This window comes from Ascaphus truei, chromosome 3, assembly GCF_040206685.1.
Source record: "Ascaphus truei isolate aAscTru1 chromosome 3, aAscTru1.hap1, whole genome shotgun sequence".
In the NCBI taxonomy this organism is placed as follows: domain Eukaryota; kingdom Metazoa; phylum Chordata; class Amphibia; order Anura; family Ascaphidae; genus Ascaphus; species Ascaphus truei.
This window is the reverse complement of record NC_134485.1, coordinates 308,184,220-308,210,689: the sequence shown is the minus strand read 5'-3', so window position 1 is coordinate 308,210,689 and position 26,470 is coordinate 308,184,220.

The window sequence follows — 26,470 nt, the reverse complement described above, 5'->3', positions numbered from 1 at the left end:
TAAGCACCTGTCTTCATCTGTATTTGTGTGCCATCTGCTCTGTTACCTATATATATATAGATATATATATATATATATATATATATATATATATATACATATACATATACACACATATATACACAGGAAAAAGAAAAGGCTGCGCCTACAGTAGTATATCTGGATGTAATGACTAGTATGGTTATAATTGGATGTTGATTATATATGAAACACCTCTAGTGTGTTAAAGAATAACTACAATACGATGTTAAATACTGACAAGTCTAAAGTGCACTAGATCAATATATACGGTAATGTATTACAATGCATATTCCAAAATAAAAAAAAATTAAAAATGTATTAATAAAAATAATATAAAAAACACAATAAATGGTTAAAAATCAAGTGATTTAAAAAATGTCCATATAAAACAATCAGATACCAAACCAATGATGTGATCTGGAAAAGTCTGACAATGATTTGTCAAGATACTGGCAGCCTTCATTTTGGGCACAACAACCTCCCATGACAGACCTAACAGAAAAAAAGAAGAAAAAGCGCCCGATCTTCATGTATTAACGTATGTAGCCCTGTGTAATTTTGGGTTTACATACCTATCTCATTCTGTGCAGTAATCCCTGTTAAGAGGGCAGGTTTGCCAGAAATCATCATGGAGGTTTGCCCTCAACCCCTGTGATGTGTAAGTTGTAGCAAAGGAAGTGACAGCATGCTCTGTGTCCACTGTTAGTGACACAGGGGTGGTCCTTCTGGAAACTATATATTATGCATAACTTCCTAAAGTTAGTGTGTCAGATTAGGTCCAGACAGTGCAAGTGTCTGGTGCAAGAGCTGTGAGTCTGTGCAGCTCAAGTGGCAGAGTCACAAGCTGACTCAACACTGTGTCCAGGGCTCTGGCACAGTGGTAGCCTCCCTTAGGGGTGAGGTGGCAGAATTATCCCTGGCTCTATTACAGAGTCAGGAGGAAGCTTCCTTATGATGTGCAGCTATATGATGCACGGCTAAGTACCGGCCGCTATGATGAGCAGTCTGCCATGCAAGATGCAAATAAAGATGCTCTTGATTCAAAGACCCTTCTTGCCTGAGACTGGAGTTGTTCAGGAATAAGATGCACCCAGGAGTTCTCTTCCAGAAACTCCTCCCTGCTATCGTGTCCTTATGTATACTTTTGTATATATAAGTTTATTCATCTCATATTTTTTCTTTTGCAATAGGTTTAGCCATATGTCTAGTAGCTAGGACCTTTAGGGGGTATCTGTATTATTTATCTTATTTGTATCACCTTATATAGTTGTTAGGTTTAATATAATTTTTTTTCATTATAGACTATCTTGCTTATTTTTATCAAGATATCCTGATTGATTTTTGGGTCTGGTTCAGCCACTAATGTACATACAGTATAGTGTGAGCAACAACCCTTTTTGTGTGTGTCTCTCCCATATATATATAAAATACACACATATATATACAGGAAAAAGAAAAGACTGCGCCTAGTATACTGGATGTAATGTCTAGTATGGTGTATAATTGGATGTTGATTATATATGAAACACCTCTAGTGTGTTAAAGAAAAACCACAATATGATGTTAAATACTGACAAGTCTAAAGTGCACTAGATCAATATATACTGTAATGTATTACAATGCATATTCCAAAAAAAAAAAAAATGTATGAATAAAAATAATATAAAAAACACAATAAATGGTTAAAAATCAAGTGATTGAAAAAATGTCCATATAAAACAATCAGATACCAAACCAATGATGTGATCTGGAAAAGTCTGACAATGATTTGTCAAGATACTGGCAGCCTTCATCTTGGGCACAACAACCTCCCTTGACAGACCTAACCGAAAAAAAAGAAGAAAAAGCGCCCGATCTTCGTGTATTAACGTATATAGCCCTGTGTAATTTTGGGTTTACATACCTATCTCATTCTGTGCAGTAATCCCTGTTAAGAGGGCAGGTTTGCCAGAAATCATCATGGAGGTTTGCCCTCAACCCCTGTGATGTGTAAGGTGTAGCAAAGGAAGTGACAGCATGCTCTGTGTCCACTGTTAGTGACACAGGTGTGGGCCTTCTGGAAACTATATATTATGCATAACTTCCTAAAGTTAGTGTGTCAGATCAGGTCCAGACAGTGCAAGTGTCTGGTGCAAGAGCTGTGAGTCTGTGCAGCTCAAGTGGCAGAGTGACAAGCTGACTCCATACTGTGTCCAGGGCTCTGGCACAGTGGTAGCCTCCATTAGGGGTGAGGTGGCAGAAATATCCCTGGCTCTATTACAGAGTCAGGAGGAAGCTTCCTTATGATGTGCAGCTATATGATGCACGGCTAAGTACCGGCCGCTATGATGAGCAGTCTGCCATGCAAGATGCAAATAAAGATGCTCTTGATTCAAAGACCCTTCTTGCCTGAGACTGGAGTTATTCAGGAAGAAGATGCACCCAGGAGTTCTCTTCCAGAAACTTCTCCCTGCTATCGTGGGGATCTGGAAGGGATGGAGGCGCTGTACCAACTGTGAGTAGAACTCAGCACTACCTCATACCCCTGTCATGGTGAAATCCCCACTACCAATGAGCGGGAGACTCAGGAGTCCTGTGAGCCAGCAGGTGCACCACACTACACTGACATGTAACTGGGGGGCAGATTCAGACCATAGGGGCCCATATGAGATTGGGTAGGGGTCGAACCGTTACACGTAAATAAAATTTAATAAAACATCACTATTCAAAACTCACAAGATTCCAAATATAAAAAGCATTGTATGAGTAATACTCATGCTCCGATCTGTCGTGTGTTGCCGCCATGGCGCCTCTGCTCCACTGGGTATGCTCCAGACTGACGCCACACCTCTCTAGATGGTGTTACACCTTGGAGGTTCCTCCGGCAACTCCTGTCTCTTAGATGTAAGTTCCCTTTGTGGTATAGAGTCCCAATACACAGGAACAGGGTCTGGCTTCAGTCTCACAACTGGCAATAATTCTTGTAAAATGACAGTAGTAACACGTCCCTACGCATTTCTTCAGACAAAGCTGATTTCTTCAGGGGATCCTATTTCTGCAATAGGCATACTGCTGCGCCAGCATTAATTCTAAAACTTCTCGGAGCCGTTGTTGTTGCATCTCCCGTATTCCACAGACTATAAATTTTGCATCACCCGTGATCATGCCGCATTCACGTCGCGGTTGATCTGCGGTTGAACTGCGGTTGATCTGCGGTTGATCTGTTTAATTACAGGTTTCGGATTTAATTGGGGGCAATTCTTTGCGTATCCGCCAGGTGGCAGATATTCATGAATTGTAATTAATTATTTTTTGCGACAAATATTTTATTGGTTTTCATGAAGATTTACAGGAAGCATTCCAAAACATTTAAGGGGGGAATGTTTACCCGACACAGTGTGCGTACAATAAAGCAACCAATCCCTAAGGACCTATACAGGGAAAACTGAATCAAACATACCAGGGCAGTAACTTCTCTTATCTCGAATGTGAGGATAGAGATGGACAGGCTAAGAAAGAGAAAGAGGAGAAGAGAGGGGGTAGAGGGAGGGCATGGGGAGGGTGGGGGAAGGATGGAGCTAGGAGAGGGATGGGGGGAGGGATTGTCTCCCCCTCGTCTTGTGGTGTGCGGCGCAGAGAACTGGTGATTCGGGTGAAAGGGCCATCTAACCACTTCTAGTCCTAATTTTTTATACTATTTTAATTGTATGGCCACTGGTCCCAGACCTTGTTGAACCGGCCCAGTCTCTGGTTCAAATTGTAATGAATTCTAATGTGTACACTGCTTGTGCTACAGTAATGTGTCGACTTGCAGGTGTTTAAAAAAAAACAAGTCTACCACAGTGGTCCATTGTGAATTGACCTTGGTACTGAAGAAGTTACAGTATCAATTTAGACATTTCATAATAAAAACTCAATGCTCTGTGTCTTTTTTACACAATTGCCAACCGACGCAATGAGTACACAGCAGTACGTGTGCAAAAGACCTGACTGTACTTACTGCTGCGGCCAAGTTTATTCGAGCATTTGCCCGTTCTTGGCCGCAGCAGTATCCTGGCGCGCGCCGGAGGGTGACGGGCGCGCGCCGAAGCAGCGGAAGAGCACCCTCCGATCGGGGCGCTCTCCCTACCGCTGCCGGGTCCGCCGGGTCCCCCGGAACCCCCTGCCGCCGTCCCGCGATCGCGGGACACCAGGGCTCCCTCGGGGAGCCCTGGACGCGCGTGCAGGGGGCGCAGGCTCCCGATGACGCGTGACCGCGCGTCGGTGACGCGCGGCACGCCGAGGGGTGGCCACTAGCAAGCCGGGAAATCTCCCGGCTTGCGGATCTGGCCGCAGAGTGATAAAGTGTGTCGGTAGTGTATGCATTTTTAATATGTTCTGCAATTAATGCAGCAGATGATAAAATGGCCACAGTTGCACAAATCTATGATTATTTCATCGCAAAGTATGACTTTTACAAATTTTCACCTGATGCTCGTGGGTGGAAGCGTGCAATAAGGAAAAAGTTAAATAGCGATCCGTGTTTTTTTCATATTGCTCTTGCACACGGAGTTAGAGGTGGGTATTGGTGTGTGATGCCAGATTTTTCCAGTATCTTTGATCATGGCGACTTCAAAAGGAGCAAGGTCAGATTTAATGAAAATAAGATTCGTCAATCCATTGCCAGCTATGTAACAGCGCCTGCACCGGCGCCTGCACCGGTGCCAGCACCGGCTTACAATAACGGTCCAACAGTCCATGAAAACCTGGTGACCAGAAACCCTTGCTATCAATCCCCCCCAGGATATCTGCAAAACTTACAGGCTGAGCCTGATTTTACGTACAGATACCAGCAAGTTTGCATATACCAAAAAGATGTCCAGCTTCATCAGATGTCAACTACAGGTGTAGCAGGCTCGTGTCACCTGTCGACTACATGTACTGTATAATGAAGACTACAGGTGTGACAGCGGCTCATCATCACTAATTTGGCAAAGTCTATAATGAAGGTAAATACAGTATAATTTAATACAGTAACTACCTGTATTACTGTAAGGAATCCGCTCCTGGGTTCTTCTAGACAACTCCCCCCTTGTTTCTGCAATCAGCATCATTTGCTTCTGCAATTAGACTGCAGCCTGCTTCTTGCTGCCTCCTATGCAGCTCTGCCTCACTGGCTGCCTGTTCTATTTAACGCCTGCCCCGCCCACCAGGAAGTTGCTGAACATAGACTTTCTAGTAACTGTGCTTGCCCCAGCACCTCTGTATGGCCTGCCTTGGCCTTCTTGCCATTGCTCCTAGTTACTGGCAGACTCCGCCATGCCGCAGCGGTTACTCCTGCATATCCCTCCTGAAGAGGCCTGCATCAGTGTTCCTGTTACCTATCTGCATATCACTCCTGCAGAGGCCTGCATCGGTGTTGCTGTTACCTATCTGCATATCCCTTGTGCAGAGGCCTGCATCAGTGTTCCTGTTACCTATCTGCATATCCCTCGTGCTGAGGCCTGCATCGGTGTTCCTGTTACCTGCTGTATATTCTCCTTGCAGAGGCCTGCATCGTTGTTCCTGTTACCTGCTGCAATCTCCTGCTTCCAGTGGCCTCCACTACTCACAACTGTACCAGTCTAGGGAGTGCTGTTTTGTGCTGAAGCACTGGATCCCCAGTTCCTGTTCCTTTCTACGTTGAAGTGCCTTCGCTCAAGTGTCCTGTTGCCGAACCCCAGCATGGATATCGTTTAACCAGCCTTCTCTAATTCTGACCCCGACTTGTCCACGGAATATTCTGCCTTCTCCAGTCCTGACCCAGGTTTGTTTGACCACGGAATTCGCACCCGGATCCGGCTTCGTTGTCTAAGGTCGTTGTATATCTATCCCCACCTTATGCCAGTCCCTTTCTGAAAACCTGGACTTGACTGAAAAACTGTCCCAGTCTGAAAACCTAGACCAGTCTGAAAACCTGGCCCAGTCTGAAAACCTGGCCCAGTCTGAAAACCTGGTTCAGTCTGAAAACCTGCCCAGTCTGAAAACCTGGTCCAGTCTGAAAACCTGGCCCAGTCTGAAAACCTGGCCCAGTCTGAAAACCTGGCCCAGTCTGAAAACCTGGCCCAGTCTGAAAGACTTCCCCTTTCTGAAAACTGGCCCCTGTCTGAAAACCTGTCCCGGCCTGCAAACCTGAACCTGTGGGAAAAAACGACCCAGTATAGAATATGGTTTACACTCTCACGGCAGAGCGTGGGACAGGTGGATCGCCCTCCAGCCAGCTACGCTGCCATGTCTGAGTTCCCCGTGACTGACCCTAAGGCCCCTGCTACTAGGGCCCCTGAGACCTTTTCAGAAATGCAGGCCCGGGTTGAAAGAGCTCTCGCCCTAGCCATGAGCCTGTACGCTAAAGTCCCTTTTGCTAAACCCTCTGCTACTCCTAGGGTGACCACTTCTGTTTTCAGTCATCTGAAATTCCTGCCTTCGTCTCTAAATCTTTTTCTTTAGAGCCCTCCACAGCTAGTGGTTCCCCTGTTGTCGCTTCTCAATCTACCACTTCAGAGATCAGCTTATCTGTCTCTGATTCCCTTGCAAAACCTGAGCTCCCTGTCACTGCATCTAGGGATTCTCCAGCACTTCCTGTGTTAACCTGTGCTACTGCCAAAACTCTTGATGTAAAGACAGGCTTCCCTTTCTCTGACTCCGCTGTAGTATGTGATATGCATATCACTAGTGTTAAAACTCCTGCTTTAAAGAGTACCCTCTCTGATATGTCTGAGTTTCCTGCCACTGCATCTAAAGCTCCAGTTTCAGAGTCAATTTTATCTTTGTCAAAGTTTCTTAATCTTGGTTGCAGTACCTAGCAGAAACCCTCACACGCCCTTTTCAGAGACCTGTGCAACTTTCTCTAAAGCCTTTACAGTACCAAGTGCAGTCACTGCTGCCCCTCAGTCATTTGAGATTCCTTACTTTTGACTCCAAGCCTTTTTCTTTAGAGACTCCTACTGTTATTGGTCCCCCTTTTGCTGATCCTCTAGCTTCCACTTCAGAGACAAGCACTATTTTCTCTGATTATATTGAAGAACCCAGTCTAGCCCTTGCAATTTTGCAAATACCCACTCCAGAGACCAGTGTATCTTTCTCTGATTCCTGTCCTGTGCCTATTGTGACCACTGCTGCTTCCATTTCTGGAACAAACATGTCCTTCACTTACTGTTCTGCAGGTCCTGTTATACCCATGGATGATTCTAAAATTCCCACAGCAAAGAATAGTTCTAAACAGTACCTCATGCAACCTCCGAATCCAGGATCCCCACTCCTCAGACAATACTGTCTCTCTCTGACTCGTCAATAGAGAGGAGTGATCTGGCACACAATCAATGAAGCACTATAATGTCACCTGCCGGTGCCCATGGACCAAGGGGGGTCGTCCTGCCAAGTCCCCAAGTGGTATCAAGGTAAAGAGAATAGTCCAGGCACACAGTCTTTATCACAAAGTAGAAACATTAATCCAGCATAAATCCAACGTTTCGACTGCACACAGGCAGTCTTTGTCAAGGTGAGAGCTGATACTAAACAATGCTAAAAGCCCTTAAATACCCCTTGCACTTACCTATCTAAGCGCTACTAGGTGAGGAATGGCGCAAGGGCTGAGAAAAACATGACATCATAGACGCGACCCATAACTGCGCATGCGCGGCATCAACCACAGAGACTGTGTCGCCATCGTCATGAAAAGAGGTCAGCTTCAATGAGGGCAGCTCATCACATAATCACAAGCTCCCAAGCCACTCCCCTAACGTCCCGCCCACTAGTCTAAGAGTTGCATATCCTGGAACTGTGAACCACTACTGGCAAATGAAGTCATGCCTAAAAATTACTGCCAGTACTTGAAACAGAGGTCTGCACATGCGCAAACCAAACCCCTAATACTGGGGAGTCCCGCAATTCAAACAGACACTCCACCACAGCAGTTAAAGGAGACAGCTCCAGCATGACTGTATAGATCTGCCAGAGTGCACACAATGTCCCAGAGACAGCAAAAACCAGAGTAAGTGTGCAGAATATCTGATAGCTACTTAGAACAGGCAGACCAAACCCAACTTGACAAAAATAAATGAATAAAGAACCAATTCTAAGTGCCCCAGTATCATCTATAAAGTATATATTATACCTACATGAGATTAGCTAAAGCAGATCTCACTAAACATATCAAACATAATTCTAAAATCAAATATAATCTAAGTTTCAATGAGAGACAAATACTCAAAACCCTTACAGCAAATAGAATATTATTGTGAAGAGAGCAGATAAGGGGGGTGCATTGGTCATCCAGGCTTATATTCGATATAAAGGGGAGGCCTTACGCCAACTCTCAGATATTGAGAATTATATCCCTTTATCCAGAGATCCCACGTTTGAATATGCTCATGATATCAAAGGGATCATTGTTATGGGTCTTAACAACCGTTGGATTACGGGGAAGGAGGCAGAATATCTGTATATGGAACATCCTAAATGTCCAGTATTTTATATGCTACCTAAAGTGCATAAATGTATAATAGACCCCCCGGGGAGACCCATTATTGCAAGAACATATTCACTTAACCAGCCTTTGGCGGTATTCGTAGATAGGATATTGCAACCAATTGGTCAAAGTGTTCCCTCATATTTGAAAGACACCTCAGACTTTTTGAGTAAACTTAGACTCTTGACTGTACCTTTAGAGGGTTTGATCCTTGTGAATCTGGATGTGTCCAGCCTCTACACCATCACCCCTCATGATGATGGCCTAGAGGTGGTCAAAGAGGCACTTATTTCCCATTATGCGGATACCGTCACTTCAGAATATATTTTGTTATTAATGCATTTTATATTATATAAAAATTATTTTAAATTTGACCATCAGCATTACTTGCAGGTTAAAGGGTCGGCCATGGGAAGTAATGTGGCCCCTGCCTATGCTAATTTGTACATGGCACACTTTGAACAGAATTACATTTACAGCTCAGTATTTTATGAACACATGCACTGCTATTTCCGGTACATAGATTATATTTTCATTCTATGGAAGGGTACTGAGGGTCAACTGGTATCCTTCATTGAGTATTTGAGTCAGCTCAACTCACCGGTACGATTTACCAATGCATGGAGTAGTACTTCTATTGCATATCTCGAAGCACTGGCCAGCTTGGATAATGGGGTAATCTACACTGACGTTTACAGAAAACCCACTGACCATAATGCGATGCTTAGGGCAGATAGCCATCACTCACCGGCCCTTATCAAAGCACTCCCTTATTCTCAGAAGGTACGTGATACCAGGATAACAGACAGACCAGAAAAATTGGGCCCAGCCATCTCAGATCTTAAGGAACGTTTTGTGGCTGGAGGCTAAGCACCCACTATTGTGGAGGAAGCATTTAAGCGGGATGTTTCTGTTTCCAATCATAATGGGATCAAACAGGATAGGATCATATTCCCCACGACTTACAACACAGGGAGTAATTTCCTACGGTCAACAATTATGAAGCACTGGCATTTATTACAGCACGATCAAATTTTATCAGAGGTGTGTCGCGAACCCCCCATGCTCGCATATAGACGGGGGAGGAATATTTCGGACACTAATTAAATCTGATGACAACAAGTTTTACCAAAATACCAACTTTTTAAGTATGGGAAAACCTGGCAACTTTAGATGCTGTAATTGTTCCATTTGCCATAGCCTTTGTCTAGGGGATACTTTCCATCATCCGTTTTTAGGTAAAGCAATTAAAATTAAGCATCACATTATGTGTCGTACTACATATGTAGTGTATATTCTGAAATGTCCGTGTGGTTTGCTCTATGTGGGCAAGACGACCAGAATGCTAAAGCAGAGATTCATCGAACATCAAAGCGTTATTCGAAAGGGTACTGACCACACAGCACTGGTACAACATTGTGTGCAATATAGGCATCACATTGCGTCACTAGGGATCATGGGTGTTGAGGTCGTTCCCCCATGCAAGGGGGCTGTGGATAGGGATACTGTACTCCTCAGAAGGGAGGCCTTCTGGATTTTTCCTTTTAGGACAAATACGGAAGTTGGCCTCAATGAACAACTTAACCTGAAATGTTCCCTTGACAGGCGGTGATCGTGCATATTTTGATGGACCTGCGTCTTTGGCATCTCCTGTCGTGTTTAGTTACTTCTCTATAGAAAATAGCTGAAGCGCTCAAATGCAGGTATAATAACCCAAAATAAGCCAAACCACTAAACCAGGGTACTAACAAATGACATAGTACCTAATGTGTAATAGTATGGGTACTATCCTCCTGAAGACAGGTGGTAGATGGTACAAGCCCACTTACCATCAGTCTCATTGGCAGGTTCCCCTGGAAAATATGCAAATACTCACATCCTGGTAGGGTAGGTAGGCAGGCTGCGTCACAGCGTTCTTTTTCTTTTTCAAGGAAAAAGAACGCTGTGACGTTCGAAACGCGTTGGATGGGTCTTTTGTCACATTAAAGTGCCCTTTTAATTATTTTTCGTTTTGGGTCCTTCCTGCTCCGTTTGTGCTGGTGCGCTTTTGGTCTCCTTTTCCCTGTAGTTACTTCTCTATACTGGTCTTAGGAGAGCATTATTTGTGTACCATATGGTTTTAGTGGTATTGTTTTTTCTTGTCTTTTGTATGTTTTATATATGTTTATTATATGTGTATTTTTGTTCAGGAGTTCTTTATTATGTATCACTTTGTGTAAGTCACACAGTACGTTTTATCACTATACACACTATTATCTTATATGTGGTGTTCACTGGTTCTTTACTATATACTTTATAGATGATACTGGGGCATTTAGAATTGGTTCTTTATTCATTTATTTTTGTCAAGTTGGGTTTGGTCTGCCTGTTCTGAGTAGCTAGGTAAATATAGAAAGGGCAAGAACCCACTGAAAGCACTCAATATCAGTTAGCTTTCCCCCTACACCAGTATATACCAAATTACCACCATAAGGGAATACTGCATATCAGTTCCCTGGGAACGTTTTGATCCAATAAACCTCATACGTCTCCCTAACTTTATCAACCCGGAGTATCTTATATACTCATCAGTAGGGTTTAAATATATGTGTGTCATTTGATGTATTTTAACACCCATTATTTTAATCAGCAAAGCATTAAAGATTATTTTTAATATATTAATCACTACACTTTTAGGGGATATTGAGTGCTTTCAGTGGGTTCTTGTCCTTTCTATATTTACCTACTACGTTACCCATTAGCACCTTATCCCATACACACTTATCTTATTCAGCTGTAGCGGGGTACTTCACTAACGGTCTAATGTTCTGAGTAGCTATCAGATATTCTGCACACTTACTCTGGTTTTTGTTGTCTCCGTGACATTGTGTGCACTCTGGCAGATCTATACAGTCATGCTGGAGCTGTCTCCTTTAACTGCTGTGGTGGATTGTCTATTTGAATTGTGGGACTCCCCAGTATTAGGGGTTTGGTCTGCGCATGTGCAGACCTCCGTTTCAAGTACTGGCAGTCACTTTTAGGCATGACTTCATTTGCCAGTAGTTGTTCACAGTTCCGGGATATGCAACTCTTAGACAAGTGAGCGGGATGTTAGGGGAGTGGCTTGGGAGCTTGTGATCATGTGACGAGCTGCCCTCATTGAAGCTGCCCTCTTTTCATGATGATGGCGACACAGTCCCTGTGGTTGATGCCGCACATGCGCAGTTATGAGTCACGTCTATGACGTCATGTTTTTCTCAGCCCTCGCACCATTCCTCACCTGGTAGCACTTAGATAGGTAAGTGTAAGGGGTATTTAAGGGTTTTTAGCATTGTTTAGTATCAGCTCTCACCTTGACAAAAACTGCCTGTGTGAAGTCGAAACGTTGGATTTATGCTGGATTAAAGTTTCTACTTTGTGATAAAGACTGTGTGCTTGGACTATTCTCTTTATCTCTCTGACTCATCTACAGTATTTGAGGTATCTGCTACGTCTGCATGACTGGAACTGAAAAATCAGGGTTACCTCCCAGGGAGGTTTCTACAGTACCGAATGTATCTACTGATTTAAAGGACCCTGTGTTCAAAACTGAGTTATTCTGTACTGTTTCCTCTACAGCATCACGTGAAGTCATTGAGTCTGGGACTTCCACTCATAAGTCAAGTTCGTGTTGTCCTGATTCTTCCTCCGTACTTGAAGTGCCCAGTTCTAACTCCAACTCCAAGACTTCTGTTCCTATGTCAGGCTTACTGTTCACCCAACTTCCCGCTGTACCGGATAAAATCTGTATTGATCCAAGCTCTCTTACTTTTCACTGTTGATGGAGATCCATGGGAGCGTAGCCGAGTGCCCAAAAAAGAAGAAATGTGGATAGTGTAATACAGTAATGTGATATTAAATAAAGAATGTGATTCTAAATTCCTACTCACAAGCAAAGTAGAAAAAGGAGCATTTGTGCTAATCTGGAACTAAATTTCATCCCAGTCTGGAGGTGTGGTATATGTGTCAGAAATCTCAAGGAAAAGAGAGAACAGCCATGGTGCAGATCAAAAATAACAAGATTTATCAATAAAAGCTCACAAATGGAGGCTTATGGCAGTATGAGAAGTAAAAGCATTGAACAGCTGGGTCTTTAGTTCTTCACAGCTCTCACCGTCCGGTACACACTGTTGCAGCTCTCTTGTGCATCACTTCCGAATCGTGACGTCACAGTTCACCATAACGGAGGACACCGCCAGGGTGTTACGCCGATGCTCGCCACAAACCGGGACCGGACCGCGGGGCTGAGGTGGGGTTATATAATCACCGACCTTAGTACGCGCAGACTGATCCGGAGTGCGCAGTTTGTAGTCGTACATCACAGGGTCAGGATTGGAGAAGGCAGCATCGTCGTTATTGAAGCCAAAGTCGGGGTAGGAGAAGACAGGACAATCGATGGCCGAAGCAGGGTCAGGATAGAAGACATCTGGGTGGTCGTAGTCGTAGTGAAAAAAACTAACAATAGCGTTCTAACACACCCTAAATGTGACAATATACAATTCAACCACATATGTGTAAATAATAAAGCAATGTGATAATAATAACAATCAAGTGATCTAAAGAAAAAATTAAGAAACTTAGAAAAAAACTGCAACCCTTGATAAAGACTTTTCCACTCGTCTTACACAAGGGGATCCTCCAACAAATCATTGGAGCTCGTCTCGTAGTTATGAAATAAAGAAACACTACATAGTGTAATACTGTTGTGAATAAATTTGTGGAAACAAAGCTCAAAAATGACTACTCACAATAAAGCAGTCAAATTCAGGCAGTCATCCAACTTAAGGGGTGGATGTTCCCTGTGTATACAGCAGCCACCAGTCCCCAACCTCCAAGGAGAAAAAAAGAAGAAAAGAGACCATATAGTGCAGATGGTATTTAGTATTAAAAGGGATTAAAAAAATGCAGGCTTACACTTCATATGATCGAGGTAGGCAGAATGATATTATAGGTAGTGGGTGCTCATCTGGTCGCGATCCTTTTGAGTTCCTCACTATCCTCTGCTCCACCGCAATACTCTCGCGTCCACGCCAGGCACTCCCTTTGCATCAATTCAAAGGGAGTGCCTGGCGTGGACGCGAGAGTATTGCGGTGGAGCAGAGGATAGTGAGGAACTCAAAAGGATCGCGACCAGATGAGCACCCACTACCTATAATATCATACTGCCTACCTCGATCATATGAAGTGTAAGCCTGCATTTTTTTAATCCCTTTTAATACTAAATACCATCTGCACTATATGGTCTCTTTTCTTCTTTTTTTCTCCTTGGAGGTTGGGGGCTGGTGGCTGCTGTATACACAGGGAACATCCACCCCTTAAGTTGGATGACTGCCTGAATTTGACTGCTTTATTGTGAGTAGTCATTTTTGAGCTTTGTTTGCACAAATTTATTCACAACAGTATTACACTATGTAGTGTTTCTTTATTTCATAACTACGAGACGAGCTCCCCTGATTTGTTGGAGGATCACCTGGTCATAGTCGTAGCAAGGAATCGGCAACAGGCAGACAGGAGTTCCCCGCTTCAGCTTAGGAGCGTGAGCGCGGGAGTGGCCTCTGCGCGAGGAGCGGCCTCGCCTCATGACATCGGTCTCAGCAGGGGGAGACAGCAGGCTGGCCAAAGTACACCACAGGGCAGCGTCGGGGAAACCAACGCTTCAGCACAGAAGTCCAAGGCAGGCCACTGCATGGAGATAGCAGCAGGCCGCAAGAAATTAAGGGTAACCACTGCTAGGAGAAAATGCAGCAGGTACCAGTGCTGGCTAACCACGCTTCAGCACAGGAGACAGGAACAGGCCTCTGGATACTCAGGAACTAGGAAGGTTAGAACACTAGGAGAGAGGCCTGGGCGGTTTGTGGCAGAGACGGTAACGTCCAAGGTAGGAGTTATGCTCGGCACTGGTTCAGTGCCAACGCCCAGGATATTAAGGGCGGAGATCCAATCACAGGAGGAGGGTGTGTGAGTATTCCTCCAATGATGGAGCACAGGGCAGAAGCTGCAATGAGAGGCAGCACATGTGCAATTGATTGCCAGAGGAAGCTTGCAACTGCATAGGTCTGCAAGGCTATAGTCAAAGCCAGTAGTGGATTCCTTACACAGGGATCCCACTGCTTCTCTCCTCCTCTAAATTGGCTAACGAGCCGAACTCTACGCGTTTCGACGTAATGAGGTCTTTATCAGGAGTGGCTTTTGGTACTGATAGAAGCAAAGTAGAAAAAGGAGCATTTGTGCCAATCTGGAAGTAAATGTCATCCCAGTCTGGAGGTGTGGTATATGGGTCAGCAATATATTTCTTTTGAAAAGCAAGAAAAGGCGATCAATGCATTAAAAAAAATCACTTTAATAAAACAATCATACTGGAAAAAAAAATGTATGCATTGATCCCCTTTTCTTTCTTTTCCTCCGATTAAAGGATTTGTTTCAAGGTGAAATTGCCGACCGAGGAAGAGGAGGAAAATAATAAATAAATAAATATAGTCGGATTACCAGCTCTCACTAAACCAGCAGAATCAGGATCTTTGTGGGACTGCTTTAATTCATGAGGCATCTATCCCCCTTTTGCTGACACAATCTGGATATCAGAATAAACAAGGAAAGACCCAAGAGGAATATAATTCAAAAGAAATATATTGCTGACCCATATACCACACCTACAGACTGGGATGAAATTTAGTTCCAGATTGGCACAAATGCTCCTTTTTCTACTTTGATCCTATCAGTACCAAAAGCCACTCCTGATGAAGATGTCATTACGTCGAAATGCGTAGAGTTCGGCTCGTTAGCCATCTTAGAAGAGGAGAGAAGCAGTGGGATCCCTGGCGGTGTCCTCCGTTACGGTGAACTGTGATGTCACGATCTGGAAGTGACGCGCGAGAGAGCTGCAACAGTGTGTACTGGGCAGTGAGAGCTGTGACGAACTAAAGACCCAGCTGTTCAATGCTTTTACTTCTCATACTGCCGTAAGCCTCCATTTGTGAGCTTTTATTGATAAATCTTGTTATTTTTGATCCGCACCATGGCTGTTCTCTCTTTTCCTTGAGATTGCTGACACATATACCACACCTCCAGACTGGGATGAAATTTAGTTCCAGATTGGCACAAATGCTCCTTTTTCTACTTTGCTTGTGAGTAGGAATTTGGAAGCACATTCTTTATTGAATATCACATTACTGTATTACACTATCCACATTTCTTCTTTTTTGGGCACTCGGCGACGCTTCCCTGGATCTCCATCAACAGTGCATCTCCTAGACTTTTGAAACAGTCTTTTCTACAGGGTCGAGTGATAAGTGGTTTTGCCTTTATTTCACTTATTTATTTGTTATATTCACTGTTCACTATTACTTATACACATTGTATGTTTAATATTTGATATAAATATAATTTGTCACATCACTTTTTGGGTGTAGTAGAACGCCATCTAGCGTTCTTTATATTCTCTTACTTTTCAAGCAGAATCTATATCTGCGGGTTCCTGTGTGGTTCCTGATGTGTTCACTCTGGACTCCTTATTGGCATTGTCAACGATTGAAATACCCCCATTGAACTTTCTTGCCTTGCCCGGGGTGCCCGTTCCTGCTTCTTGTGCCCCCAATGTGGGTAAGAGCATGCTTTTCTCTGCTTGTTCCCAAGACTTCGAACCTGATCCTCTCCAAACCCCATATGCCCAGGGAAGCTGGCCTCCTATTGATTGCCAGCACCATAGCAGAGAACTACTTAAACACTTCTACCGGCACATTCTACTTGCTAGGGATAACGGGACTGGACATTAACAAAGGAACTGCATCAATATCTTTTAGTGAACCCTCTCCCTCCCTCTGCCCTCGCTACTCAGTGACTGGATTTCTTTTGGAGAACAAGATTCTCAAAAACTCCTACTTGCTTATTTGAGCAAAACTATTGCTCTTCCAGAATGTCTCTCTGCTACATCCGACCAACAATCGGTGTGTCTTGTCTTGTACTCTGGGACTATTACTGGGGACCTGGCACATGGCTTGTGCCCTTCTAACTGTTCTGGACTCTCCTGTTTTTTCACAGCTCTGGACTTCCAAATATCTTTGTGATTCTTTCTGCATGTCAAGAATTGCAGTACCACTGTTCTCATGTGTAAAGATTGTACTCGCCAATGAACTGCTGGATTACCGGCCATCTTCCCGCCTAAGACAGTTCAGAAACAATTCTAAGTTCCCCAAGTCTATTATGGATTGATCGGAGTTCGATCCTGAAGAGGGGAGAACTGTACGGAATCCGCTCCTGGGTTTTGCTGAAAGCTTTTCCTTACAGAGCCGTGCAGTTTCTAGACAACCCCCCCTTGTTTCTACAATCAGCATCACCTGCTTCTGCAATTAGACTGCAGCCTGCTTCTAGCTGCCTCCTATACAGCTCTGCCTCACTGGCTGCCTGTTCTATTTAACTCCTGCCCGCCCACCTGGAAGCTGCTGAACATAGACTTTCTTGTAACTGTGCTTGCCACAGCAGCTCTGTTTGGCATGCCTTGGCCTTCTTGCCATTGCTCCTAGTTACTGGCAGATTCTGCCACGCCGCCACGGTTACTCCTGCATATCCCTCCTGCAGAGGCCTGCATCAGTGTTCCTGTTACCTATCTGCATATCCCTCCTGCAGAGGCCTGCATCGGTGTTCCGGTTACCTATCTGCATATCTCTTGTGCAGAGGCCTGCATCGGTGTTCCTGTTACCTATCTGCATATCCCTCATGCTGAGGCCTGCATCGGTGTTCCTGTTATGTGCTGCAATCTCCTGCTTCCAGTGGCCTCCACTACTCACAGCTGTACCCGGCTAGGGAGTGCTGTTTTGTGATGAAGCACTGGATCCCCTGTTCCTGTTCCTTTCTACGTTGAAGCACCTTCGCTCAAGTGTCCTGTTACCGAACCCCAGCATGGATATCTTTAATCCTGACCCCGGCTTGTCCACAGATTATCCTGCCTTCTCCAGTCCTGACCCGGCTATGTTTGACCACGGAATTCGCAATCCGGATCCGGCTTCGTGGTCTAAGGTCGGTGTATATCTATCCCCACTTCAGCCCCGTGTTCCGGTCCAGGTCTGTGGTGAGCATAACCGTTACAATTACACTACCTGTATTACCCTACCTGCAGTTCAAGTGATTAGTTACTGCAGATCGGTCTGTTCTCCTGTAATCAATCACTTTGCTCAAGGTTATTTAGTTCTATTATTTTATTCACAATTCTAGAAAATGTATTCCAGCAATACAGTATGATTGGCTGAGCATTTACTACAGTAGATACAGAACAATTGGTGGACAGCTAGGCGAATGCGTGTATGTCTCATGGTACCTTGTTGAAACGCTAAAACCTCACCCATCGTACCGCTCTGAATACCGTGTCATGACGAGCTATGTTTTCAAACTATATAGCAATTGACTCGTGTTTATATCGCTTTTCTATCGGCGAATACAAGCGTATTAGACACAACTGTACTGATAAAAAACGATAAAAGAAGCACAATGTTGAAAGAAATAGTTTATTAGAATATGAAGAAAAAAATGCTAACTACAGAGAAAATGAGGATAGCATCATTACAAAATACAATTTTGACTAAAAGAAAATGGAACAGCAATTGAAAAAGCATCACCATATCTTACAACAGGATCCCCTTTTGAAAGGGCATATTACTGAAAGGCCACACATATTATACACTAGGGCTTAAAATATTAAGAAACTAATATCTCCCAGTATTCCAAATGTAGGAGAACCAGGTGAAAAAAAACAGGTTCTGGTTTGTAACCAGGTGCTGGTTACAAAGAAAATGCAATCCAGGATTCATAGAATGTGGAAAGTGTAAATATTGTAATTTTGGAATCAGTGATAAAGAATTCAAATCAGAACATTCCAATTTTTTTTTTAAATAATCAAATTCATTAACTGTGATAGAGAAGGGGTCATCTACTTGCTATCATGTCCATGTAAAAAAATGTGTTGGACGGACAAAAAGAAGTTTGAAACAGAGAATAGGAGATCACTGCAGAAATATCATGAAAGGTCCGGATACCCATAATGTATCCAGCCATTTCAAAAGATATCATGTAAGAAAATTGGAGGGTTTAGCTTTTATGGGGATTGATAAATTAGAGTTTGGAATAAAAGGGGGGGACTTAGTTAAAAAAAATCTCCCAGAGATAAACTATGTGGATATTCAAGCTAAAAACATTAATTCCCCTAGGTCTGAATATGAACATAGATATGGGTTGCTTTCTAACCTAATTGTAGGAAATGCCTCATTTGTCCAAAAAGCCTCCGTCTTTGTTAAAATGTCCTATCAAATAAATCCTTCTCTGGAGTTTTGTCTATAAAATAGAAATATGAACATAACCATGTTTTCTAAATTTCATCCTAGAGGATTTGAAGTAATATATTTCTAAATTCAAAATGAATAATTTTCTAAAAAATATTGGACCTATGTACATTTAATATGTGTTATTATATCTGACCTATTATTAGCATTGTATAATTGTATTTTTTATGAGTTAGATATTTTTAGATTAGATGTGTCCATGTATTAGTATTTCATCAAGAATTATCCCAATACTGTGAGCAATGCATTTGTTAATAAAGTTTTTTAGTGCAGACACAGAGCGGGTATATTAGGAGGGAACCATGGACATTTTACACATACCCCTGCCGAAGAAATAACCCTCTTTCAAAATGTGTGGGGTGACAGAGGACCGGATAGTGAATGGCATCCACAACTGGAAGTGATGTGGGACGCTGGCTGGAACGGCATAGAGAAGTCGTGGTCACCAGGGGGGTTTGGGGTGTGTATCACAAACAAACTGGGTCTCTTTTAACTGCTATTTTGCCTGTCATTTTGGTGTGCTTTGCTGTGGAGAAAGAGTTAGACTGAGCAAAGGAACTTAAGTGCCTGAACGCAGGCACTTGAATGTAAGTGCATATCTCACTCATGGCAAATCTCTGTAAGTTTTCCTGAACATTCTTTTTTTTTCTTCTTTTTTCTGTTTCTTCTCTTTTTTTATTAAGCTGAAATACCTTCCCTTAATAACTCATCGTTGGAACTGGGACCAATTTCTATTTTCATGGAGCACATTAGATTCAACATTGTATTTGTTTAGATCTCTTCCATATATTTTGCTTAGCGCATCCTAGAAATTGTTTGTACATGTGTGAATGACAACTCACCAGTTGCCGTGATTTAGACAGAATGTAAATTGATTATATTACCAGTGAAACACAATTGATGATCGTGCTTTGGTCCCGTGAAGTGGTAGATAACAGGCAGCTACATCTGTATACTGAAAAGCCTAAGGTCCCTTGTGTTAGTCCCAACAGAATCAGAACCCACAACCTCTGCTTTTCAGGGCAGCAGCTGTAGAATTGAACTATCTCAGATACTGTAACAGCATACTTTAGATTCTGATCCTGTTAACAACAACGTTGTATGTTATTATTTAAATTTAAACTGTCAGGTTATTTTAAGAATATTAATTAAACACTGTCAGAAATCTCTTTAAGTTATAGTTTATGTACAAACCTAATATTTATCTAAAAATGAAAATATGTACACCCTTATTTTATTCATAGTGGATTTAAACACAAACATTTTAACTTTTGCAATTTAAATGAGAGAGAAGATGAATCTAAGAAGATGCTGTACTTTGCCAGAAACAAATCTTATGAATTTTGAACTCTGGGTTTTCAATTTCATACTCTGACTCTTGATGAATGAATTATATTAAGCAAGTAAAAGCAACCAATAGTTTTTGGCTTTTAAATTCAAACATGCATACATTCAAATATTCAAAGACACTAGCAGTCTTTGCAATAAAATTGAATGCAATTTAATATTTTCAATTGATTTAAAAAAGGTATTAACATTTATATTTTATTAACACAAAATAAACTCTTGTACTATAGTATTTTTGCTGATTGTGAGCCCCAATAAAGACATCAAAGTATAGTAAATGTATAATAGTGTGGTGTATAATTAAAAAAATGCTGCCTGCCATTTCAAATACTGTATATACCTAGTAAATACTGTAGGAATGCATACACACACATACAAACACATTTTGGCAAAATCTAAGAGAAAAACTTTTCAACCAATTTGAAAAGGGAAAAAAAGACCTCATTACAAATATCAGTGAAGAGATACAGTATTCAGGGATATTCCATTTACTGTGCAATGCAGATCAGTATCTCTAAGCAAAATGTTCCTTCATATTCTATTTACTGGTCGGAAGTTCAACAAAAATGGAATTTGCATTGGATTTATAAATAAGGTATCTTATTTCAGCTACCCATGAACACTGATTAAATTAACAAGTACAGTATAATCTACTGTATTTCCTAAATTGATTTCTTATATAAGATTAATTGCTGTAATATCGTTACAACTTTTCCACAAGTAAATGTACTTATTGTTGTTTGAATTGAATTGTGTGGCTAGGTACTGAAACATTAATGTGGATTCATCTTAAGCATCATAATCAGTTTATTTTTATAAATACATTGGTGGCCAAAGCAATATTCATCAGTATTTATTTGAATTAACAGTGCTGGCTGAGTATTAGCGATGTAGCCCTATGGTCGGTTACTCACAGGCGCCCTCACTGTGACTCCATCAAACCATGCGCATTCAATGTTTGTGCACATTTGTACACAATGTAACAGAGGGTTAAACAGCGTTGTTTGCAATACCGGCCAGAAACGCTAGTAGGCGATAGCATGCTATTGTGTCTTAAAAATCGAAATACAATGTAACCTGTCACTTATTCCCGTTCACTTTTGCATGATCCGATATCATGGTGTTGGCTTCGTCACAATGATAAACCTGCAAAACATAAATGAACATAGGCATTAAACAACGACTACATTATGAATTTTTGCTTTTTTTAAATACAGTACTACAGTCAAAAAAGACTATAACAAATTCTTTTTCAACTGCCAACTAATATCTTATTGCAATATCTGTTACATGTGAAAATGGTACATACTACAATTAAGAGATATTTTTTTTAGAGAAGAAAATACATTGTATGCATGAATTACAGTACAGTGCATTACCTGGCAGTATTGACGGATAGGTTTCCTGAATGAATACAGTGTTGGCTTTGCTGGCCCAAACCCAGCAAAAAAAAAAAAGAACAGAAGAATTAAACACTGAATACAATAGTGCTATGGTAAATTTAAAAACATTTTTTGATTAGATTAAAAACATTTCAGGCACATCTTTACTTTTTAATTAATAATAGAGGTAGCCATCGTTAATGCCCTGACAGCTCCAGCCATGAGCTCAATGATGCCGAAGTTCATCCATCAGACTTTTCCTAAAATTAAATTGAAGTGCCTTCTTCAAAATTTACATTTTGGCACCACTCATTATACTGTTCAAAACTGACATGGTGCTTGAAAAGTAGCAGGGCTGGTTGACAAGGCTGTCCTTTGCAGTTGTTCAGATATTTGGTAACGGTGTCCATTGGAATAAGGCATAATCGGGATGTCATATGCCTAAATGGTTGTCGTAGCCTGCAGGTGCAGCAGGTGTGCTTTGGTGAAACAGCATGGCTAAATGTGGGAGAATGCTGTCCTCCTGTAGAGCTCTGTCCAGAGTTCTCATTGCAGATCTTGCCTCCTCATCTGGGATATTCTCCAAAACAAGGGTATAATGAGGAGATACGGGGCTGGCAGTGTGTTAAAAATGGTGCAGGGAGTGTGCAGGGTAATTCTGTGTTGGAGAGGATGAACAGGGTGTGCATGGTGCCTTGGGGGCTGGTAAGGGCACCTCCAGATCTCCCTCCTGTTGCTGTGGTGGCCTGCAGGCAGAAGTAGTGAGGACTAGAGATCCCCAATTTCCCTCTCCATCCTCTCAATTCTCTCCAAAATCAGATCCAACTTTGCCTACACTCTGTCCCTGTATTGCTGTGTTGGGTCAGGAATTCTGCAACCACAAAATAGTTCCACCATGTGTGTGACCAAGCTGGGTCCAGTGCAAGGTGGGCTCGGATTGATCAGATTGGCTTGAGGTGAGCAGGGGAAGTCGGGTTGGGCTTTGATGGGTGCAGGGCGAGGTGAGAAGGGGGGGCTGGTTGGGCAGCAATGGGTGCAGGGCGAGATGAGCAAGGGGGTGATAGTTGGGCAGTGATGGGTGCAGGGCGAGGTGATCAGGTGGGGCTGGTTGGACTGTGCTTGGTGCGGGTGAGTTGGAGCTGCTCCTCCAAGTAAAATTCAAAGAGATGACTGTGGCCATGATCCTCTTTCTCCACCCCTGTCCAGGATTCTTTGCCTTAGGAGCTTTCTCTGCTGTTTCATTCGTCACTTTGGCCTTTTGATTGGGGGTCTCGGATACAACTGCCAACTTTCGCTTTCTCTGAGCTGGAACAGTGGAAGCAAGCTGGGTCTTGCGTTCATATAAGCGGGTACAATCCATAGCACAATATAAAGTATCTCAAAGCACAAGAGGACAAGAGTTATCTCAGATAGAGTGTGTGAGGCTATGAAATTTGTGTGAGCTTTAATGCACAGCATCACTGACATCATTCAATGTAGGATAAGGCCACGTTAGAAAGGTGTCATAAGTGGCATATACTTTACCTGTCAATTTACCTGTTAAATACAGCATAACTTATGTACTGTAGAGGCATTACAAATTGAATACACATTGAATATACATTCATTATTGCTTCATTCCTTTTCTAAAGCAGCAATGCTAAGTAAAATTCCAAGGATTGTACAAGGATGGACATAGAATAATGCACATCCAATGGTGGGTTGTGGAATCGGGCATCAAGGTGACAGACCACTACGTTCAGTATCATGCCCATGGAATTAATAAGATTATTAAAAGAAACCGCTAGGTCACAACTGAGTAAGTACTGTGCTGTATACATTTATGCTTCTAATATTTTCCGCACACAGCAACAGTACTGTACTGTACAGTAGAGGCAACGTTTATTCTAACATTTGCCGTAAACTAGCCGGGTTACATTCTGGGTATGTGCTGGGTATGTTCTGGGCTAGTTTGAGGCACGTTTAAGGCATTTCTGCATTGACTAACGACCCATAGGATTAACACAGCAGGGATCCCTGGCAGTCCAATGCAGTTTGAATGGGACTGCCAGGGACCCCCGCTGTTAATCTGATAGGCCATTAATCAATGCAGAAATGCTGGGGCTAGTTTAAGGAAAGTTTAAGGCATGTATTCAGAATGTACCTGGGTGTTTCCTGGGTTTTTTGGGGAATTGCCACTGGTTTTTGTTCGAATAAGAGTTGCCTCTACTGTATGCCTACAGAATGCACCTCCATGCTTTTAATTGTTATCTTGTTGCTTATACTGTAGCTGGATATCTTCTTGCCGCACTATTGTGATAAAGTCTTACTTCAAACATTATAGCATAATAAGCGGTTTTATTTGCAGCTTGCAAACGCACAACGTTTCCTTGGGTGAAATATATTCATGTAAATATGTCAGAGTGTGCTGCGAATAGATGCTCAAGTTGATCACATAGGTGGGATGCATGTTCATCTCGTTGTCCGAGTTGTTTGGTCCGTGCTGATAATGCTATTGGGACAGGAATCCATAACAAGACATATAATCAGGTTGAGGCAAGAACTCAGGTTTTGGCAATTAACTGGGATGTACAGTAGGTTCATCTGGTTTAAAGTGTTCGTTGGCCCGTACTGGTAATGGTAATAGTATTGAGGCAGGTACTCATGCTGGAGCTGATAAGCGGATTGTTGCACAATGGAGGGACCGGCTCGGAAAGTTCGATTATTCAATCTATTGGTCCTGGTCAATATCTTTCTCCTTTGGAAGTGCCACAATTGAACATACCTGCCCAAGATGGGTGCAGCGACAGCAACTTCCTTTCATTCTGGGACGTGGAGGTGTCCTAATAAAGCAATCATTCAAACTTAAGTTGTATCTTATTGAGTTCCTGCAACAACATCAAACACTTCATTAATTGTGATTCATCCAATATCATTTATCTTGTACAGTGGCCCTGTAAAAAACAATATATAGGGTGAACTACAAGAAAGCTGAAGCTACGCTTTGCAGAACATATCACAAACATACAGAAAGGATTCCTACAACACACACTGTCTAGACACTTTTTGTGAAGAACACAATGTCGATCATGTAGGCATTCAGTTTATTGGGATCGATAAACAAACTATAAATTGGAGGGGTGGTGATAACGTCAATGCCATCTCCAAGCTTGAGACCAAGTGGATCCATACCATGAAGATGTTGGTTCCACTTGGTCTCAATATAGATATAAATTTTGGTGCATTTATGCAGTAATTATATATGTTAAAGATTCCATCTTAGATACAGGAATTACAATCTGCCTAGATCTCAGTAATTGGAATGCCTACTAATCGCTATACACAATTCTCTGCTTTATTTTATTTCATTTTATTGTATTTATTTTATTCACCTTATAAGGAATTTTGAATAAAATTAATAATTATATAAATTGTATTTGTTATTATAAATTTATATATGTCCTTATCTCAACCACACCAAATTTATACACATATGAATTCTGGTTAGGATGTCATATTTTATATTCATTACCCTTGCATCATTATTTAATATATGTCATTGTATTTGATTTGCTTTAATATTAATATTTTTATTAATATTTGTTATTAAAAAATGTCTGCTTAGCTATATTATTTTAACTATGAAATTTATGGGTTCGCTATGTATATCTGTTATTGAGATAATGTTCTTGTGTATCTAGAAGGTATGTGGGCATTGGTTAGCCAAGGAGAGAATATTATGTATCCTACATGCCTGATTTATCTGCTACTGTGTAAGTAGCTCTCTACTGTTGCGCAGTTTAAAGAATACAAACGTACTTTCACCATATTTTGTTTCTTGCTTATTTTTTTCAGAGACTTCATTTCATGGTCATTTACATTGTCCCTAGTCTATTTAATTTGTGTATTAGTTGTATACCATTATTTTGCGCCTGTGTTTTTCTTTTTGTTTCATATATAGTACTATTGTGTATAGTTCCAACACTGTGGCAGCATTAAATGGTACATTTTCTTGTTTAATTGTGTTAGATTGCACACTTAGCTTTATATATATATATACAGTGTTCAACAATTATATACATTTACACGCCCGGGGCATGTGGATTTAACGCCCGGGCAAGTAAATTATGGCCCAAGCAGCACACGTGTGATTTTTAAATTTCCCGTGCTCACGCTGCTGTTTTTCCCACGCACGCTGGAGAAAAAAAAAAAAAAAGCCGGAGGCGGGTTCATGTTGTTGGGGGAGATTACCCCGCCTCCGGCTCACTGAGAAACTTTCCCTCCTCAGCGCTTCCACTCCTCCCCCTTCCGGCAGCCAGCCCCTTCCACGCCTGTCTGCCTCAGGCCCCTGCAGGGCCATCTGTCACCCCCCCCCTCCCATCGGGCCATCTGCCCCCCCCACCCCAATCTCTTCTGGCCTCAGTGACTCCCCTCACCCCAATCTCTCCCGGTCTGCGTGACCCCCCCCCTCACCACAATCTCTCCTGGCCTCAGTGACCCCCCTCACCCTAATCTCTCCCAGCCTCCGTGACCCCCCCTCACCCCAATCTCTCGTGGCCTCCGTGACACCCCCTCACCCCAATCTCTCCCGGCCTCCGTGACCCCCCCCCCGACACCCCAATCTCCCCCCGTGACCCCCCCCGACACCCGTGACACCCCCGACACCCCAAATCTCCCAACTCACTCCTGATCTCACCTCCAACTCTGTGTCCCCGGCCTCCTGTGACCAGCCTCATCACTAGCCCCCCCCCACTCCTCTCTCCCCTGTGTTCAGATCCCTCACTGCCACCCGGTGACCCGCAGCGACAGCCGCCGAGGCCGAGGGCGACACCCGGCATGCCGCTTCCTCGGCTGTCACAGAGACCGGAGACAACAGCGATCCACGGTGAGTAAGGGGGGGGGAGGAGAGAGTGTGTGTAGGGGGGGGAGAG